This window comes from Camelus ferus, chromosome 36 (genome assembly GCF_009834535.1).
Source record: "Camelus ferus isolate YT-003-E chromosome 36, BCGSAC_Cfer_1.0, whole genome shotgun sequence".
Classification (NCBI taxonomy): domain Eukaryota; kingdom Metazoa; phylum Chordata; class Mammalia; order Artiodactyla; family Camelidae; genus Camelus; species Camelus ferus.
Window position 1 is genome coordinate 11,368,979 of NC_045731.1, and position 6,000 is coordinate 11,374,978.

At 40.8% G+C, this 6,000-nt stretch overlaps 1 pseudogene; it reads left to right on the plus strand.

Moving 5' to 3' along the window:
- Positions 1 to 3,220: 3,220 nt before the first annotated feature.
- Positions 3,221 to 5,769, plus strand: LOC116661782 (annotated as a pseudogene).
- The last annotated feature ends 231 nt before the right edge of the window (positions 5,770 to 6,000 follow it).

Here is a 6,000-nt window from a genome sequence, read left to right on the forward strand (position 1 = left end):
CACAACCCAAAACATGACAAGCCAGAGTCTCCCAACAAAAAACCCAAACCAAAGATAAACAGCGCAGAAAGTTCATGGGCGCCAGACGTTTAGAAAGGATGCACAGCTTCCCAAGCCAGGCCTGGCGTGACCTCTGGCTGTAGCGCGCCCCCCCTCCCCTGCCACCACCCGGCAGTGGGGCCTGCCCCTCCCCATCCAGGGACAAGACAGGAGAGGCCCAGGGGTCTCGGGCCGGGACGCCAGGCTGTCGGGCTCCCTCCTCCTGGGGCTCACCTCTCACCCCACCGCCCAGTGCAGGGGAGCTCCTGCTGAAGGTGTCTCAGGCCGCTGGCCACAGGACAGGCTGGCTGTGGCCACTGTCCTGTTTTGCCAGTGTCCCTCTTGCTCTGTCCAGCGAGGCCGTGTCCTGCCCTTGGGGGACCCGGTCACCAGGCTCGTCTCTGGGAAGCTGGAGTGGGGAGACCTCACCCCCTTCCTGGCAGGCCTGGCTCCTGTAGGGGCCATGGGCCCTGGCCCTTCTCAGAGCTGAGTACTTGGCTGACCGTTGGTGGCACATCCAGAAGCTACCCTCCTGCGAGAGGTCGGCCGGGGCAGCACTGTTCCACCAAACATCTCACACAGTGCGCCTCCTTTTTGGAACCGTCCTTGGTCACCAGGCCTGATGGTGTCCACAGAGAGCGGGCTGTGCAACTGCCCCGGGATGCCAGGTTCTTTCTCGTCCAGATGAACCCTAGGGTGCCCCAGGCACTCCCGTTGAGGACAGGCAGACCCCTCGCCTCAGGTTGGTGGTAGCACCTGAAGGTGGGCAGGGTGCAGGGTGTGGTAGGTGGTTGTGTCTTTCTTTCCCCCAAACACAACCATCTAGTCAGAGTTCCAGAAGGAGAAGGGGAGGGAGAGAATGGAGGCCATTCTTTGAGATTATAATATAATATTTGAATAATATTTCAAATATTTGTGGGGATAACAGTTAAGAATTGTACAGAATTCTATTTAGAGACTATCATCTGGTTTTGTTGGATTTAAGATTCTTGGTTGAGAGTTTTTACTTTCATTTTATTAATGCCATGTATTACATTTATTATTTTGCACATAGTGGATGACCCTTGTACGACTGGAATAAATCCAACATGCTCATGGTGTATGATCATTTTAATGTACTGATGAATTCAGTTTGCCAACATTTTGTTGAGGATTTTTGAGTCTATGTTTAGCAGGATCTTGGTCTATAATTTTCTTTTCTTGTCTGATTTTGGTATCAAAGTAATGCTGGCCTCATAAAATAAATTGCAAAGTGCTCCCACCTCTTCTACTTCTTAGAAGATTTTGTAAAGGATTGATATGAATTCTTCTTTAACTGTTTTGTAGAATTCAACAGTGAAGTCATTTGGTCCTGGACTTTTCTTTGTTATGAGGTTTTTGATTAATAATTAAATCTTCTTGCTACTATTCGATCTGTTCAAATTTTCTATTTGTTCATGATTCAGTCAGGTAGGTTGTACATTTCTAAGAATTTACCCTTTTCTACTAGGTTATTAACTTGTTGGTGTATAATTCTTTATAGCAGCTTTTTAATGATCCTTAGTATTTCTGTGACATCAGTTGTGATATCTGATTTTATTACTGATTTGTATAATTTATTTTATCTTTCTTTTTTTCTTAATGTGTAGAAGTTTAATATGAAGTCCAGGAGAACAGGTTCTTCTTTAGTTCAAGGATATATTTTCAATGTGTAGAAGAATGCTTGGTACCTAGTAGATTACATATAATAAATATACACATATATTATACAAATGTTTACTATAAAAAGAGAAACTGAGTGAGTTCTAACTCAGATGATAATTATCTTTTCTGCAAAGCAAGCTATGCAAGCTATAACAATAGGTACATTGTAGAGTCTTGGGTTAGAGATCTGAAAATATTAAAACAATATGTTTATCAATATCCCCAACTGGAAGAAAGGGACAGTAGCTTCGATCCCTATTGCCAGCTAACATCTAGCCCATGGTAGTGGTTCTCACAATATTTGCTGATGGTACAGTCATGCAAAGAAACTGGAGCATGAATATTTACATTCCCATTTATTCTTGTCCTATTTAATCTATTCTCTATAGTACAAACAGAGTGATCTTTTCAATTGTAATTCTTATTTTATTTCCTTACTTAAAACTATTTCATTATTTCTCACTTTTCTTAAGCAAAGGCAGTACCCCCTCAGATTGCTGACGAGAACCTACATAGTCTGGCTTTTATGCATCTTGCTTAAATTATCTCCTTCCATACTCAACATTTTATTTATTTTACTTATTGTGTCCTCTTTCTTTTCTTCTTGGTGGGCCTGGCCAGCGGTTTGTCAATTTTGTTTACTCTTTCAAAAAAACAGCTTCTTTTTGATTAATTTTTTTCTATTTTTTAATCTGTTTTCTTTCTTTCCTCCCTGATAGTTATTATTTATTTTCTCTGCTGACTTTGGGTTTTGTTTGATTGTTCTTTTTCTAATTCTTTGAGGTGGTAGGTTTGAGCTTGTTCTTGTTTTTTGTGTAAGAACCCTATTGCTATGAACATCTTAGGGCTGATTTTGCTGCATCCCATGCAATTTTAGTGGTTGTGTTTTCATTCTCATTTATCTCAAGGTATTTTTTTAAATTTCCTTTTTGATTTCATCATTGACTTAATTTTTTTTTTTTTTTTAGTAACATGTTGTTTAGTCTCCATGTAGTCTTTTTTCCCCTCGTTTTTCATTCTGTGGTTGATTTTTATTTTCATGCCATTGTGGTCAGAAAATATGCTTGAAATAATTTCTATCCTCTTAAATTTGTTGAGGCTTCTTTTGTGTCCAAGTATGTGATCTATCCCAGAGAATGTTCCATGTGCATTTGAAAAGAATGTATATTTTGTTTTGGGGGGATGTAATGTCCTGAAAATATCCATTTAGTCTAACTGCTCTATTGTGTAATTTAGTATCTCAATTGCCTTATTGATTTTATGTCTGGAATATCTGTCCAATGATGTGAATGGGGTGTTAAAGTCTCCTACTATCATTGCATTCCCATCAATTTCTCCGTTTGTCTGTTAGTATCTGTTTTATACATTTCGGCGTTCCTATATTGGGTGCAAATATGTTAATAAGTGTAATATCCTCATTTTGTATTGCTCCTTTGATCATTATATAGTGTCCTTTATCTTTTTTTATGGCCTTTGTTTTAAAGTCTATTTTGTCTGATATGAGTAGTGCTACCCTCACTTTCTTGTCTTTTCCATTTTGCAGGAAATGTCTTTTTCCATCCTCTCACTTTCACTCTATGAATGTCCTTTACTTTAAAGTAGGTTTCTTGTAGGGAGCACGTTGTTAGTTCTTGTTTCATTATCCAGTCTGCCATTCTGTGTCTTTTCATTGGAACATTTAGTCCATTGACATTTAAAGTGATGATTGATAGACGTGTGTTCATACTCAGTATTTTCGAATAATGCTGATAGTCATCTTTAAAAATCATATTGGACTTTTACTAAAATTTTATTAAACTTGTTTCATAAGTTCTTGTTATATGAATAAATGGTTTCATTCTCCTCTTTCCCCTCCTGTTAAGGAACAATTATTTTGACATAAATACACTGAATAATTAACCAGCCAATCAATTTTAAAAAAGAAGAAGAAAGAGGAGACAAGATCAAAGACTTGGGGAAAGAAAGGACTATAGTTACATTCACAGAAGAATGCAAGTAAGAGCGAGCTCTGTCACCCACTTTATTTCTTCTTCCCTTTGTCTCCTGTGAGGAAGAGGAAAATACAGATGCTGCCATAATGTTCAAGACTTTCAAAAATCTAATCAGTTTGATATTTTCTGAAATAAAAATTTTCATTGGAAAAGTAAATTATTTTGTATTATAAAGAAGGCGACTTTGAAAACCATTTATATACTAATTAGAACTATAATGATTTTTCTATAATAACAAATATGTGATGAAAATTTTATTTCTCCAAGGATTGTCTAAGAATATCAGTAAGAAGTTAGTTTAGAAGCAACAGTCAATTAAGACTCTTACTTTGGATAGAAAAATAAGCATAAAAAGCATTTTGCATAGCTATCTCTTTTGAAATAAAACTAAAGACAGATGATTGTGAGAAAAAAAAAAAAAGAAATACCTCTGCAGTGATTTTCAATTTTTTCTAATTTAGAATATAGCACCAAGAAATGAGGATGATACGGTTTTTCTGCTACCAGATTAAGCCCATTTTTCCTACATATATTTAACCCACAACCCTCTCCCAACTTTTTTTTTTTAATACTAATTGCTTCCCTAGGTTCTCATCTATTTTTGATCCACCTACAGGCTACAGTTGAATTTGTATTCCATATGGGGGAAACCCCATTCAGATTAACAGTTCACACATCATTAGACAAGGAGGCAGTGGGAAAACATATGCAAAACTTTAAAAACTCTCAACCAAGAATCTTAAATCCAACAAAACCATATTTCAAAAATAAAAAAAAATAAATACATTCCAAACTTATAAAACAAACAAAAAGTAGAATTTATTGCTAGCAGACTTATCTTAAAAGAAATGCTAATGGAAGCGCTTCAGTCTAAAAGCAAGTGATCTCAGAAACTACTGTTAGAAATCTTGGAAGAGTTTGGAAAGCATGAATGATACCAAAGTCCTGTGGAAAAATAAATAAAACTGCTAACTTAAAAAGAGGAAAGGGGAACTCGGTGGAGCCCGGGAGCCCGGGAGGGAGGCAGGCGGTGGCGCCTGTGAGCAGCAAGCGCGCGGCGGCGGCGGAGGCGGCGGGCGAGAGCGAGAGCCGAGCGGCCGGGGGCTCCCGTCCCTGCTGCCAGGTGGCGATCTGCCGGGCTTGCCGCGCCCCCCCCCCGCCCCCCCCCCCCCGACCTCAGCCTCCGCCTCGCCGCTTCCCCTCGTCCAAGCGGCCGCTTGTCTGCCCGCTAGCCGGCTCCAGGCCGGCGGGGAGCGCGGCGCAGTCCGCGGACGAGGTGGGGGGAGGCGGGGAGAGACGGGGGTGGGGGGACTCCCAGCATCTTCGCGGCTCCCAAAGACGACCCAGAAGGGGAGCGGCCGGGGAGGCACGTCCGCGGCCCCGCGAGGAAGAGGCGTGCGACCTGGTCTTCACCAAGATGAAGGGCTACCCGCACTGGCCGCCCGGATTGATGAACTCCCAGAGGGAGCTGTGAGGCCTCCGGCAAATAAGTATCCTCTTATTTTTTTGGCACCCATGAAACTCCCATTTCTAGATCCCAAAGACCTTTTCCCTTATAAGAAAAACTAAGGCAAGTTTGCAAAGTCAAACAAATGGAAAGGGTTTAATGAGGGGTTATGGGAAATAGAAAACAGCCCAGGAGTAGAGTTTCCTGCACATCAGGCAGTTCAGCACCAGAGCTCCTCAGAAACTGAGGAGAAGGCGGGATCCCGCAGCTGCAGGCCGTGAGGAAGAAGGTGATAGAGTAGAAGATGGACAAAACAAAAGAAAGAGTGAAAAACCAGGGTCAAAACGGAAGAAGTCATATACTTCAAAGAAATTCTCTAAACAATCCTGGAAATCTCCAGCATATGAAGATGACAAGGACTGCAAAGAGGAAAATAAAAGCAGCTCTGAGGGTGGAGATGCTGGCGATGACACGAGAAACACTTTAGACTTGCAGAAAACCAGTGAAGGGACCTAACTACCACAAGGAATGCTGCATGTAAAGAAAGCCACAAGAAGGTTATACGTTTGGTTGTCTAATATTCTTGGATTTGCTATGAAGCAACACATAGTCTTCGTTGTCATTGACAGAACCCCAGTTTGTATGTCATTATTCACATTCCTCTCCGTTGTGTTTGGGGGAAAGAAAGACATTTTAGCCTTTTTTAAAAATTATTGATTTAATTTCATATTATTTGGTTGCATGAAGTTGCCCTTAACTATTAAGTATTATCAAGATTTTTGCACAAGCTTGTACATGTCTAGGACTCTTTATCAAGGCAGTTACATTCATCAGCCCTGC